At 43.8% G+C, this 15321-nt stretch overlaps 1 long non-coding RNA gene across 1 annotated transcript; it reads right to left on the reverse strand.

The window, feature by feature from the left end:
• Window positions 1-12383: 12383 nt before the first annotated feature.
• LOC111927711 (uncharacterized) lies at window positions 12384-14773 on the reverse strand. Its single transcript, XR_015283208.1, has 5 exons — window positions 14585-14773; window positions 14356-14496; window positions 13895-13936; window positions 13688-13809; window positions 12384-13549 (listed from the first exon to the last, which is right to left on the reverse strand). It is a non-coding gene; the product is annotated as an uncharacterized LOC111927711 (long non-coding RNA).
• Window positions 14774-15321: the final 548 nt, after the last annotated feature.

Genomic DNA, 15321 nt, shown 5'->3' on the forward strand with positions numbered 1-15321 from the left:
AAGCAATGAAATTGAAATCCCTAAAATTAATAAATGACATCACCTACTGATACTGTCATCAATGGATCCATAACACCCAGGGATACAACAGCCTTGAAAAAGGAATGTAAAAATGCAGGACCACAAGATTAAGTGTAAAAAAAAAATGAATCCACAGGTATATGATAGAAAAAGTACCCTGAAAGTTGTGATGCTGAAAGAGACTGACCTTATGTATTAACCTTGGTAATTAATCTACTCATCAGGGACTTCCAGTGTGAAATGACAAGACAAAGTAGAACTGGCTCTGCCACCAGGGAAGAGGGCAATCGTTGCTGCTCTGTGTCCCCTCTGCCAGGATCTACACACTGAAAAGACAGTTTGATGTTCAGTTTGCTTATTTAAGAGTTAATCTAATGGAATTATTTATACATTAATGTTCTTACTATTTTATAAAACAGCTATAGTAAGGATACAGAGTTACCGATACATATTATTTTTCAAATCACAGACATTTTTTCAAAGACACTATGCAAGTCCTGCAGAAAAACAGTAGGTATGATGGAGAGATTCCTGGAGTTTTTGTGAAAGTTGAACTCTAGACCACAGCAGATTTTGCTTCTAAACATCAGGAGAAAAGCAGCTTCTGATGTTCCCATACGAGCACTACAGTACAGATTTGCAGCTGTCTAACTTTTCTAGGCACAAATTTTTTAAATTAGGGCTCACTTCACCAAAGTTGGAGTATTTCAAACATAACTAAGCAAATCATTGCTTGGAGCACACAATACGAATCCAAAGCATGAATACATGTTATTTCAATTTTTGGTGATGACAGGTTTGTTAATATACCCATGAGACTGTAGCCTGAAACAGACTTACATAAGCAACCTTTGGACATGTGACTGTACCAGCTGAACTCAATAACCATGGACTATTTGTGGGGACTTCTGGGAGGAGCTGCAGTTAACACTTTCTGCAGGTGATACCAGTTTGGGTCATTGTTTGCTTCATAAGCCATCATATGGCTCCAGGCACGTTAAGCTGTGTGGGTGAGCGGGGAGAACAAACATCATGCAGAAGCATCTGCCTGTTTGCTGGCTTTTGTCTTAACCAAGGATTTAATTCCTTTTGTATTAGTCACAGGTCATGATATTAAAAAAATACACAGATAACCCTATTTTGACAAAACATTGATAGGCTGTGGAAAAAAGCTTCCTCTTCAGGTAACCAAATTTGCTGAGCTGCAGCTTTTTAATACGATGTCCTAGTTTAGGGCAAATCAGGAAGGAAAACTCCAAATGGGGATCTCCACAGGGAAATGCCCCTCCCCACCAACGGGTCAGGGAAAAGGGAAAAAAAAAAAAAAATTCCGTGGAGAGAAGTGGAAAAAGCTGTTTATTTAACAGAAATTGAGTAATATTAAATAATAAAATTATTAAATAATAAAACCTCTTGCTGTTCGATGGGATGGTAAGTCTAGGAAGAAAAGTCTTTTTTCATGTGGTGCAGCTCGGCTCACTCAGGTTCTTATCAGTCCCTCCAACGCTGGAAAAGTGCCGAGGCCCAGGCCCCGGTGGGCCACAGGCGTGAGCTCCCGGGGTTTGGCTGGGTGTTCAGTCCAGAGCAGGCTTGCACAGATCCAAGAAAATTGAAAAAAAACAAGGGTCCAGGGAACTCCTCTGCCTCAGCTAGCTAAAACTAACTAAAAGTCAGAGAGAAGCTCTGTCCCGCTGTCTGTCCGTGCTGCAGACACCACAGTCCAGGAGCGGGGTGCGTGGGAGTGATGTTTTCCTTAACACACTGCGCTCTTCTTCTTTCCCCTCTCTTGCTTTCAAAGACAGTCTTAAAGGTGCAGGACTTAATATGTAACATAAACCAGACGATTGGGGATACCAGTATCATAAAGTCACCCCAGGACATTCCACCCCTTATCCCCATATCGTCAACTTATTATCAAAATCAATATATATATATATATATTTTAACCCTACAACACATACATTATATACAGACAAGGGCATTTATTCATAATCTTCACCCAACCATCAGATCTCCCTGAGGTACACATTGTGTTGTTCCATCTTTCCTCATTATCCACCATGTGCAACCCGGTCCTTGAGCAAAAACAACTCCACGAATGGGTTTGTCTGTACTCGAAGTAGAATTGATCCAAACTGTCTTTCCTAACAAACCTCTGAGATGTACTGCTGGGACCTTGTCTCCATCTACTTTATGCAGGGGCTCGGATTGGGCTGGGCCTGCTCGATTGGTGGAACCTCGGGTGTTAACTATCCAGGTGGCCTTTGCTAGATGCTGCTCCCAATTTTTGAAAGATCCCCCACCCAACGCTTTCAAGGTAGTCTTTAACAGTCCATTGTACCTCTCTACTTTCCCCGCAGCACATGCATGGTAGGGGATATGGTACACCCACTCAATGCCATGTTCCCTAGCCCAGCTGTTTATAAGGCTGTTCTTGAAATGAGTCCCATTGTCTGACTCAATCCTCTCAGGGGTACCATGCCTCCAAAGGACCTGCTTTTCAAGTCCCAGGATGGTGTTACGTGCTGTAGCATGAGGCACAGGGTAGGTTTCCAACCATCCAGTGGTGGCTTCTACCATTGTGAGCACGTAGCGCTTGCCTTGGCGGGTTTGGGGCAGTGTGATGTAGTCAATCTGCCAGGCTTCCCCATATCTATATTTGGACCAACGCCCACCATACCATAGCGGCTTCAACCGCTTGGCCTGCTTGATTGTGGCACACGTCTCACAGTCATGGATAACCTGAGAAATACTGTCCATGGTTAGATCCACCCCTCGGTCTCGTGCCCACTTATAGGTGGCATCTCTACCCTGATGGCCTGAGGCGTCATGGGCCCATCGAGCTAGGAACAACTCTCCCTTGTGTTGCCAATCTAAGTCTATCTTTGACACCTCTATCTTTGCAGCCTGATCCACCTGCTCATTGTTTCGGTGCTCTTCATTAGCCCTACTCTTGGGGACATGGGCATCTACATGACGGACCCTCACAGACAGTTTCTCTACCCTGGTGGCGATGTCTTTCCATTCATCAGCAGCCCAGATTGGCTTTCCTCTGCGTTGCCAGTTGGCCCTTTTCCACCTTTCCAGCCATCCCCACAGAGCATTGGCTACCATCCATGAATCCGTATAGAGGTAGAGCTTTGGCCACTTCTCTCTTTCAGCAATGTCCAGGGCCAGTTGAACAGCTTTGAGTTCAGCAAGTTGGCTTGATCCACCTTCTCCTTCAGTGGCCTCTGCGACCTGTCGTGTGGGGCTCCATACGGCTGCTTTCCACTTCCGGTTCATCCCTACGACCCGACAGGAACCATCAGTAAACAGAGCGTAGCGTGTTTCTTCTGCTGGCAGTTGGTTGTACGGTGGAGCTTCTTCAGCCCGTGTCACTTGTTCCTGCTCCTCTTCATCAGTGAGACCAAAGTTTTCACCTTCTGGCCAGTTTGTAATTATCTCTAAAATCCCAGGGCGATTCGGGTTTCCAATACGGGCGCGCTGTGTGATGAGAGCGATCCACTTGCTCCATGTAGCGTCAGTGGCGTGGTGGGTAGCAGGAACCTTCCCTTTAAACATCCACCCCAGCACTGGCAGTCGGGGTGCCAGGAGGAGTTGTGCTTCTGTGCCAATCACTTCTGAGGCGGCTTGAACTCCTTCATAGGCGGCTAAAATTTCCTTCTCTGTGGGAGTGTAGTTGGCTTCAGACCCTCTGTAACTTCGGCTCCAGAATCCCAGTGGTCGGCCTCGAGTCTCCCCAGGCACTTTCTGCCAAAGGCTCCAGGACAGACCGTGGCTCCCGGCTGCAGAGTAGAGCACGTTCTTCACATCTGGTTCTGTTCTGACTGGGCCAAGGGCTACTGCATGAGCGATCTCCTGTTTGATCTGAGCAAAGGCTTGTTGTTGTTCAGGGCCCCACTGGAAAGTGTTCTTTTTGCGGGTGACCAGGTAAAGAGGGCTCACAATCTGGCTGTACTCAGGAATGTGCATCCTCCAAAAACCTATGGCACCTAGGAAAGCTTGCGTTTCCTTCTTGCTAGTGGGTGGAGACATTGCAGTGATCTTATTGACGACCTCAGTGGGAATCTGACGCCGTCCATCTTGCCACTTTACCCCCAGGAACTGAATCTCACGAGCTGGTCCCTTAACTTTGCTCTTCTTGATGGCAAAACCGGCTTTCAGGAGAACCTGGATGATTTTCTCTCCTTTCTCAAAGACCTCTTCAGCCGTCTTTCCCCAAACAATGATGTCATCAATGTACTGCAGATGTTCTGGAGCCTCACCCTTTTCCAGGGCAGCCTGGATCAGTCCATGGCAAATGGTGGGGCTGTGCTTCCACCCCTGGGGCAGTCGGTTCCAGGTGTACTGCACTCCCCTCCACGTGAAGGCAAACTGAGGCCTGCATTCTGCTGCCAGGGGAATGGAGAAAAATGCATTGGCAATGTCAATAGTGGCGTACCACTTCGCTGCCTTGGACTCCAGCTCGTACTGGAGCTCCAACATATCCGGCACAGCAGCGCTCAGAGGTGGAGTCACTTCATTCAATGCACGATAGTCCACAGTCAATCTCCATTCTCCTGCAGATTTACGCACAGGCCAGATGGGGCTGTTGAAGGGTGAGTGAGTTTTGCTGACCACCCCTTGGCTCTCCAGTTCTCGGATCATCTTGTGGATGGGGATCACAGCATCTCGATTTGTCCTATACTGCCGGCGGTGCACCGTCGAGGTGGCAATTGGTACTCGCTGTTCTTCCACCTTCAGGAGTCCTACTACAGATGGGTTTTCTGACAGTCCAAGCAAAGTGTTCAATTGCTTGATGCTCTCTGTCTCTATAGCTGCTATCCCAAATGCCCACCTAAGCCCCTTTGGGTCCTTAAAATACCCGCTTCGGAGGTAGTCTATGCCTAAAATGCAGGGGGCCTCTGGGCCAGTCACAATGGGGTGCTTCTTCCACTCATTTCCAGTCAGGCTCACATCAGCTTCCACTAAAGTAAAGTCCTGTGATCCCCCTGTCACACCAGCAATAGAAACAGATTCTGCCCCTACATATCTTGATGGGATTAGGGTACACTGTGCACCAGTGTCAACCAAGGCCTCATATTTTCGTGGTTCTGATGTGCCAGGCCAACGAATCCACACAGTCCAAAAGACACGGTTTTCCCTAGCCTCTACCTGGCTAGAGGCAGGGCCCCTCTAAACTTGGTTATCATCATACTTGTCAGTTTGACTACAGGCTACTGGAGCGGCTTTCTTTTTGGTGGAGTATTCCCCCTGGGTCTTGCTGTCTTTCAGTTCATGCACCCGTTTTGCCAGAGCAGCAGTAGATTTACCATCCCATCTTTTCATGTTTTCTCCACAGTCACGTAGGAAAAACCACAGCTCAGCTCGTAGCTTTTTCTCTCTATCTGGGGAACTTCTGCGTTGAGTACCAGGGCTCCTGGTCTGTACTGCTGAGACTGGAAGAAGGTCTTCCCTGAGTTTCTTGAGAGTCTCCTCTATTTTGTCGTGGAAGTTTTGCATACGTGTTTCTATAGCTGCAATTGTTGCCTGCATGGGGCCATGCACGGTATCTGCATATGCTCGAAGCTTCTTCGCCATATCCAGCACAGTCTCTTCTCGGTCATCCCGCTTCATTGTTGCTAAAGCAGAAGCGTATTCTTGTGGCCCAAGTCGAACAAGTTTTCGCCACATCACAGATGTGCATGGCACCAAGTCTGGATTTCTAGTACCTAAGTCACCCACAAAGACAATCTCTACTATTGCCATTTCTCTCAAGCGCTGAATCCCTTGTTCTATGGTTTTCCAACGAGTTTGCTGTATATAGAGATCGTCTGCACACAGATATCTTTGTGCCACACTTCTTAGGACCCGTTCCCAGAGACTATAAGGGTCAGCCCCCCTCATCATCTCCTGGTCAATAACTGGATCGTGTGACAGGGATCCCAGATGCCTCGCTTCAGTGCCATCCAGAACTGTAGCCTCTCCTGCAGCATCCCACAGACGGACTAACCAACTAATTATAGATTCATCAGGTCGTCGAGTGTAATCTTTTCTCAGGCCACGAAGGTCCTTCAGGGAGAAAGGTTCACCAGTGCCTTCTGATTTTGTGTCAGTTGCTGGTCTTGAGGGTCCTTCCCCCGCATCACTATTATCATCATCTACTGGCCGATCGGTTTTGGTTTTGAATTTCATGCCTCTCGTGGCAGGAGCAACAGACACTGGCTTAGGCTCACTGTCTGGTTTGGCTGCTGGCTTAGGCTCACTGTCTGGTTTGGCTGCTGGCTTAGGCTCACTGTCTGGTTTAGCCTGAGTCACTGGGGTAGCTGCTGATTTATCTGCCTGCCCTACAGTATCTAGCACCGTGCGATAAGCATACGCTAGGGCCCAGCTTATTGCAATGATATTTTTCTTTTTAGAATCATCACAGCAATTCTCTTCCAGATATTTCCCTACTTCATCTGGGTTCTGAATTTGTTCACGTGAAAATTCCCAGGCTGGGGGATCAGAAAATTCCTTCAGAGTTCGGCCAATTCTCTCCCACTCTCTACACCACTCAGGATTTCCCACACCTGAGTCTACTTCTGGGGCAGGGGTCTCGTTGGCTCTTCTGGATATCTCAGCCCTCATCCTATAGAAGCCGCAGACTATATAGAGGAAGCTTAACAGCTGAGCCAGCTGTACTACCAGGAAAGTGGTATCTTTAACACTCAGGGGAAACTGGGTATTCTCAAAGAGGGACATAACAGATTCAAAGGAGAAGAAGGAAAGAAAAGGCTGAAACGCCTCATCCCCTGGTCTTCCTCTAACAAACTGGGTGCAATTACCAATAAACTCCCAAAATGTGCCACTAGGACTGGGAGGCAGGGTCGGGCGAAGAAACCATGAGCCAAACATACCTGACAGAAACTTCAGTAGTTCTATAAACTTACTATAAATCAGTATCACCGAGCCCAGCACAATAACCATTCTAATCCGTGCCCCTCTACTGTGAAAGAGGGCAAAGACAGGTATTAAAACCTCAAAAACTTTTAGGGACCAGGTCCACATGAAGGCCTCCACCCCAAGAGACATTATGTATCCAAACAACATGACTACAGACTGCTTTATCCCAATACAGAATAAATACAACCAACAATCAGTACAGGTTTTTCCACTTTCTCTTGCCCCACGTTGGGCGCCAAAAACTGTATTTGTCCTAGTTTAGGGCAAATCAGGAAGGAAAACTCCAAATGGGGATCTCCACAGGGAAATGCCCCTCCCCACCAACGGGTCAGGGAAAAGGGAAAAAAAAAAAAAAATTCCGTGGAGAGAAGTGGAAAAAGCTGTTTATTTAACAGAAATTGAGTAATATTAAATAATAAAATTATTAAATAATAAAACCTCTTGCTGTTCGATGGGATGGTAAGTCTAGGAAGAAAAGTCTTTTTTCATGTGGTGCAGCTCGGCTCACTCAGGTTCTTATCAGTCCCTCCAACGCTGGAAAAGTGCCGAGGCCCAGGCCCCGGTGGGCCACAGGCGTGAGCTCCCGGGGTTTGGCTGGGTGTTCAGTCCAGAGCAGGCTTGCACAGATCCAAGAAAATTGAAAAAAAACAAGGGTCCAGGGAACTCCTCTGCCTCAGCTAGCTAAAACTAACTAAAAGTCAGAGAGAAGCTCTGTCCCGCTGTCTGTCCGTGCTGCAGACACCACAGTCCAGGAGCGGGGTGCGTGGGAGTGATGTTTTCCTTAACACACTGCGCTCTTCTTCTTTCCCCTCTCTTGCTTTCAAAGACAGTCTTAAAGGTGCAGGACTTAATATGTAACATAAACCAGACGATTGGGGATACCAGTATCATAAAGTCACCCCAGGACATACGAAAAGCTGATAAAAAAAACCCAAAACATCTTAAATGTGAATTTTCATTTACAGAAACACTTTCTTTGATTATGAGGATCAAGACTGATTACTTGATTCCTAAATTTACTTCAGCTCAGACTCTGTGATTATCTTGTGATTGGCTTGGAGGAAAGCAGGGGGAGAGGTTGCACAAAAAGAAAGGGAGCCCTGCTGTTCCACTCTTACTCCTCTACCGAAACACCAGAGCAGGGGTTGTCTTTTCCCCCTGCCAAAGAGTAAAGATTTCTGTGAGAAAAAGACGTAAAGATAGGAAAACAGCTCTCCCCTATTCCTGCAGGATTGTGAAGTCAGGTCTAGTCTACAAGCTGTAAATTAACAGGGGTGCTCCTTTGACAAAGTCAGTGGCTCTGGTGTATTCAAAGCAGACTTCAGCAGCAATTTCACATACAAACCATTAACAGTGAAAATGTAAGAGCAGTGGCTTTTGCACAGCCCAGATATGTGAATACATGTGCACAAAACATTCTTCTCAAATGTCCCTCCCAAGGGAAGTCAGAGGCCCCCCCATGCTTCATTTTTGCAAAGGACTGAGGGGTTTTGCCTTAATTGTTCTGTGCTGGTGTGAAGATTTCAAGCAGCTGACTTGGGCAATGCTGTGTGATGATGGAGTCTGTGAAGCTCTTTGTAAACAGAAAATTCTCCCCTAGTCCATGATTTCTTTATGATACAGCATTTTGAAGACAAGTTATGTTTTCACACACTATCAGGAAAAGAAGTGGTTTTTTTCTTCCTCTTTTTTCCCTTTTCTTTCAATCAGCAGGAGAAAAATATCACTGTAGTGAAATGAACATTTTCTTCTGGCAGTCTAACACTCTGGGGGTCACATATCTGGACCCATAATGGTTCTGCTTCAGAAACAGAGCTACTCAAGGAAAAAGTTAATTCAGCATCTTTCCCAGACCCTCTGGAAGATGAAGAAGGCAGTCATAGTACACATCCATTTGTGGTCACAACCTCAGAAGGCTCATTTGAGACCAATGCTGTTGCTGAGCTCTTCTTTCCAACCTAGATACACCACGTGTCATTTTCAGTAAGTAGTGGCATTTCACAGACTTTAAACCATAATGACTTTTTTTTTTTTTTGGTTTAGCTTCATTCATCTCTCTCTGTTCTTACAAGCCTGACATTGCAATAGCCAAACTCTCAGCTTTCAATTAAATAGAAAGTCTACATGAGATGAATTTTAGTTTGTTGGTTCTGTACTGCAATTTCACAGTGTTAAGTATAGACCAGAGTCTGTCTCCTCAGCATTTTCAGGAGTATCTGTGTTATTTTAGCACCATGCTCTTGTTATCCCTGGTAGGATGTGAGGTTGCAGTCCAAACCCAGACTTCCCTGCAAATTACAAGTTTATTGCTCACAGCCTCTTGTCAGAGTTTTCTCTGTGAAGTACATCACTGCCAGCTCAAGGGATATCCACAGTCACCTGTTTATTCTTCCAGAAAACCTGCATCTGGACTAATAATTTAAAACAAAAGTTCTTGAGAGTTTTACAGACAACATCTGCAGATCTTGGGCAGATCTTGCACTGTGTGTCACCAAACTTTGCTCTTACATTTGGTGGAAAAAAAATTGGTGTGGAGCTTGTCCAGGTTGCTCTGATCCTCTTTGAAGGAGAAGACAGCCTAAGTAGGAATGCCACAGCATCTCAAACTCTACTGCTAGGCTGTTGCCTGAGTTTCAAGCCAACATTTTGGGCTTGTTGATTTGCCTTGTTGGTTTGTTAGATTTTTAAAATAAATGATTTCCCTATCACTACCTCAGAAGCAGCTCCGTTCCGAGGTGCAGTTGTCACATACTTGTTCTCACCCAAGATGACGCTCACACAGCAGCCCAGACTAGCCCCAGTCCTGTGCCATCCTGTTAAATCTTCTTCATCCCCTTGCCCACAGCATCTTTCAGGGAATAAACACTCAATTTATCTTGGCACCCATTAAAAGCGAATCGGTTCTATTAGCACCATAATGACTAATAGTCATTAGGCACTACTCAGCACAGTGGGAAGTATTCTGTAATGAGTATCCATGGAAAATTTTACAACCCTGCATAAGTAGAAAAAAACAAAACAAGCAACTCCTAAAAGGAGCTCATATTAGAAATGGGTGAACTAATTTTTTTAACAATTTGCATTTTCCTTTCGCATTTTGATTTACAAACCCTAGATGTCTTTTTTTCTTTATCAGTCAGATAAAGAAAATTTTATCAGACAAAGAGTTTCCTGGTAAAGCATTTGATAATGTACTTTTTGCCTTCTTTAAATGCTTTTCGTCTGATTTTGTTAAGGACCTCATCAAAGGATTCTCTGTGTACCTACATGGCAAAACCTAATGAGGAAAGGCACAGCATTTAGCGGAGGAACCTCCTCCCTTTTCCCTCTAGAAACAATTTCTGAAGGCCAGCCCAAATTTGTCTTAAAAAAAAAAAAAGTGTTTGGTTGCCAGATGAAAATATTCAAGGTGTCCTTAGTATCAAAGAGCAGCAAGTCAGATTAGCATAAGATTTTACTACTTCTTCCATACCAGCCATTGTATTTTGTACACACCTTTCAAATTATATCAGTCTTGAAGAGTCATGTCCTTGCATTCCTTTGGGGATTGGAATTGCTGCATACAAGCAGAGAACACAGCTTGGGGCAGAGTTCTTGTTAGAAACATCCCAACAGAGTGGAACAGGAGTATTGGAGATCTGATTTTGGTGCAAAGGAATCATGTTGAAAAGCACAAATGAACAAAATTGCATAGGGAATACTTCATATTTCAACAGCACCTTCCTGGCAGAATGGCAGAGATGAGGCATAAAAGTAATGAAGAACAAAAAGTAATTAAAATACAGCACCTCTGACCTTGCAACTTCAAGGATACTATCAAGGCAATAATATTTATGCCTTCTTGAAATTTTGAATACAATTTAATAAAGTGTCTGACTTGTTAAGTATTTAAGTTTTTGAGACTGACATACATTTGTGTCATAATAACTCATGCATAACCAAACTGAATTATGGCTGTATATATCAATTTCTTCATATTACTATGATGCCATTACTTTGGTCTTCTTAATCCTTTTACAAACCTTCCTAACACATCCTGCTTCTGCTCCAGCCCTCCTTGCATTTTTACTCCAAATGCAGCCCTCCCAGACTAACAAGAAATTAACTGGCAAGTCAATAAAAGTTCAGGGAATTGACCACTTCCCTAGAGCCATAGCCAAGATGACTCCACCAAACTACTGAATTCTCAGGAATCAAATGAAACACAACATCCAGAACAGCTCCTGGTTTTCCCCTCCCAAAGCTGTAAAACAACAACAGCAAAGATGGTTTTTCTGGCTGTAGAGAAGGCCAGCTTCAAGAGGCTATTCATAGAAAAGTAATTTCCAAAATTTGAGACATCTGTACAGAGTGACAGTCAGCCACCCTTTATTGCCCAGAGCAATGTTTCAAGAGTACAACCCTCCAGTCACGTCCAGTTCCTCAGACTTATAGTTGATACATTTGTTTCTGCCCTTCTCTGTAGCACAAGGTTTAGAAAGATCCTTTTCTGTCACCCCTACCTCATCCTCTCCTCTCAAATATTTTTCTTACTTTCATTTAATCTTGTGGTCTTTTTGTAGTATTTCTGAGTTTTCAGAACTCTTCTAGTCTATGTACATGGTTTACAAAATATCCCTTTAGCCTGTTTTTTGGAAAGCTGTGTTTGCAAATGGATGAATCATAAACCTCATATTTTTTTTATTTTTTTTTTGAGAAATAAGTTCTACCTAAACACAGAGGAGTTGCAGTTTAACTAGTGTTTATGGATATCTTATGTCTGAGGGGAAAGAAACTTGAGGTCAAACTTCTATGGTCCTAGTAATGTTCGGAAGTAAATTTGGGATTGAGGGTGGGGAGAGGAGATGGCAGGAGGGCCAGCTTGCAAGGAAATGTTTGTCTCACTGTGCACTTGCCTTTTTCCAGGTGCAGCTCCATCCTAAAATTAGAGCTGCAAGGATTAAATAGCAAAAATTCTCACTCCAGTGTCTGCCAGAATAAATAATATGAGTTTTTCTCTTTACTGGGAAGAGTATGCTAAGATCAAGGCTATTACTGGTTGAGAAATTCATGGAAGTTTCTGAATGGATGATGTCAAATTGTTTCATCACTGAATGCCTTTGAGTGTATAAAATGTTTGCTCCTGGCCTAGAACTACTGACTAGCACAGCAATCACGTAGCCAACCTAACTGACCTTATTTGCAGAAAGAAAGTCATCACAGTGGGATGGGCAGAGCCTTAAAGCAGAGCTGGTTCTGCCTGTACAGGCTGCCAGGCAAAGGCTGGAGCTGAGGAAAAGTTGCCAGTACAAAAGGCAAGATCGGGAAAAGTCATGCAGTGTTGCTTTCAAATAAAATAACTTCCTGTTTGGGTGAATTGATACAATGTAAAGATCTGATTATTACGTTTATTAGAGAGATGCCTTTGCCTGAGTGAAAGTGCAGGTGAGACCATGTGCCGAAGTCAATAGTATGGATTTTATTTACCAGTAAATGTCAGGTAGAAAGATAGAGAGAAAAATAGAAGAGAGGAGAAGATGAGAAACAGATTAAGTAGGAAGATAATCACCACCCCCATGGATACAGTGGCATTCCTTTGCTCCTCTTCACCCTGCTCCCAGTGGTGTGGGTCCCAGGAAACATGGAGTTCAACAGATTATTATATGTTCAGGTACATGAAGGAATGCCCAAGCACCTTCCTGCAGGGAGCAGACCTCTGGTGGAAGGCCTCAATAATTAGTCTGGGGGTCTTTGATGGTTTATGACCCTTCTAAGACATGACAGCTGCCTCCTTTACAACTGAACCAAAACTCCCCAAACACCCCCAAACTCTCCTCCTCTTCCTCAGCTGCGGGGAGAGTCTGCACACACCTGGCCTTAGCGAACGAGTCTGTGGGCTATGGCCTCTCCCCACCACAACCAGACAGAGATGATTTTCAGGACAGCTACTGAATTGACTTTCCTTGTGGATACATTCTTCTCCCCCAGCCTTGTTTACTTCTCCTTGGACTTGAAATAATTGAAAATTAGTGATGCCTTGTTCTTTTGTGTGGCCACTCAGGTGCCAGATTGCTCTTTTCCAGGGATGCCACTGTGGGGTTAGAGTAGATGAAGGATAGCGCTCACTGCTGCAGTCAGTGATGCACATCTCCCCTCCTCTAGAGTTTCAAGCCTTGCAGTCCCTTGCTTGAGAATTTACAGACTAGTTTGTAAGCTACCAAACAATACAAATCAGGGACAAATGGTCTACTTTGCTTTTCTATTTTAAAGTTCTCTGATTAAATAATGATTTACAGAAGACATCAAAACTATGGCTGACACAGATAAGAAAGCCTCAACTTGTTTTTGTCATCTTACAAAGACAGTATAAGTTTACTTTTTAATAAGCATTTCTGATCCCTCAAACTTCTTCAGCCTAGTTCTCCCTAACAACACCGTGGCTAATCTCCAAGATAATAGTTGTACTTTATCTAGTTGAAGAAAAGCTGATGGAGAACAGCACATTAGACAATGAGGTATCTCCCTGTTTCAGTAATACTGTGGCAGAGAAGTTCTTGAAGACAAGATACAAAGGATCCAATTTTGGGGTTTCCATTTTCTTCTGCATTGAGAACATCTGTATCTGTGAGAGGGGCGTGGGGGTGGGTGGGAAGGAAGCAAACATGGTGCAGATGGCAGGGAGTATATTTATCTACCCCTCTCCCCAGGTTGCTGGCTGATGTTTTCCTTCAGAAAAGATCCTCTCCCTGTCCCTGCTTACCTCCATTGTCTAAAGGTCTATCCAGCCTGCAGGACTTGGGAGCAGCTGAAGCTGTTGCTGAGGAGTTCCCTGTTGGTCTTGGAGTCCTTCCTTCTAAGATGCAAACTTGGCAGCTCCAGCAGCTTTTATGAGTAAAGGTGGGAAGGTAGATTATCATTTATACTGCCTGGATTACGCAGTGTGCCTACTCCTTCCCACCTTTATTACCTCTTCAGACTTCAATCTGTACTGCCAAAGACCAAATATTTTCTGCATAAACATTAAATAAAGAAAAAACACAATTACAAATCAGTCCAGAATGAATCTTGAAGGGGGAAGGAGGATTGAACAGCACAGTGCTGCTAGTGACTTCCAATTTATTTTGTGTTTATTTTTACTTTTCCCATTTTAGTTTTTTTTTTTTTAATATGTAAGACATATTTTAGAATGTGATAGTAATAAAAAGCTTCAAAATTATTAATTTTCTTGTGCTAACAAGCATTTTAATCTAGGATTGTTTTTGTTTTAAATCAGAAAAATGTATTTTATTAGCAGTAGCAAAGAAGTGTTGTGTTCATATACAGAGATATTAAAGAACAGACACTTATACTGAATATTTATTTTTAGGATATTCTTGCAAATACAGAATCATTGAATAGTTTGTATTGGAAGGACCCCTTAAAAGTTACCTAGTCCAGCCCTCCTGAAATGTGCAGTGATATCTTCAACTAGATCAGGTTACTCAGAGCCCAGTTCAGCCTGGTCTTGAACGTTTCCAGGGTTGGGTCATCCACCACCGTTCTGGGCAACTTAAGCCAGCATTCCACCACCTGTATTGTAAATAATTTCTTCCTTATATCTAATCTAAACATACCCACTTTCAGTTTAAAACCATTCCCCCTTGTCCTATCACTACACATCCTTGTAAAAAGTCCCTCTCCACTTCTCTTGGATTACTTCTTCAAGCACAGGAAGGCCACAAAGAAGTCTCCCTGGAATCTTCTCTTCTTCAGGCTGAACAAACTCAGCTCTCTCAGACCTCAGAAAAGAGGTGCTCCAGCCATTTTGTGGCCCTCCTCTGTACCTGCACAAGTGTGATGCATTCCCTTACCCCGAGTACCTTTCTGATAATTTGAAATAGTGATAATTGGGATAGCGGCAAGCCAAATCACTGCAGCTGTGTTCAAGACTAGATAGTCAATACAGCCAACAGGAAAAGCTGAGAATGAGTTTTATTAAGAAGCAAGTTATAGCATCATTTGTTGCTCTCTGTCTCTAAAAAAAATGAAGATTTTGCTACATTTTTTGGTTATTTCTGGGTTTGTGGAGTTCTTTAGTATTATGCAAACACGACTCCCTTTATCACAGAAGGATATCACGTATCAGGATACACAAAGCTAAGTCAATGCTTTGTTATGTGCATTCTTAAGTTAAAGAAACCTCTACAGCATCAGGGGCACCGTCAGACTCCTACAAGGACAAAGATGTTTGGAAGCTGATTGCTTTCAGATATTTATTCTTGCAACCAACCCTTATATTGCAATAGCATCTAGAATGGCTCTGCAGGTGGGCATCTCATCAGAGGATAATTAGTCCTTACTCCACAACAGCTTTGGGTGAGAGCTCTGGACTTAATTGCAAACTGAAAGGGAAAG

Source organism: Cyanistes caeruleus, chromosome 2 (assembly GCF_971803275.1).
Source record: "Cyanistes caeruleus chromosome 2, bCyaCae1.hap1.1, whole genome shotgun sequence".
In the NCBI taxonomy this organism is placed as follows: Eukaryota; Metazoa; Chordata; class Aves; order Passeriformes; family Paridae; genus Cyanistes; species Cyanistes caeruleus.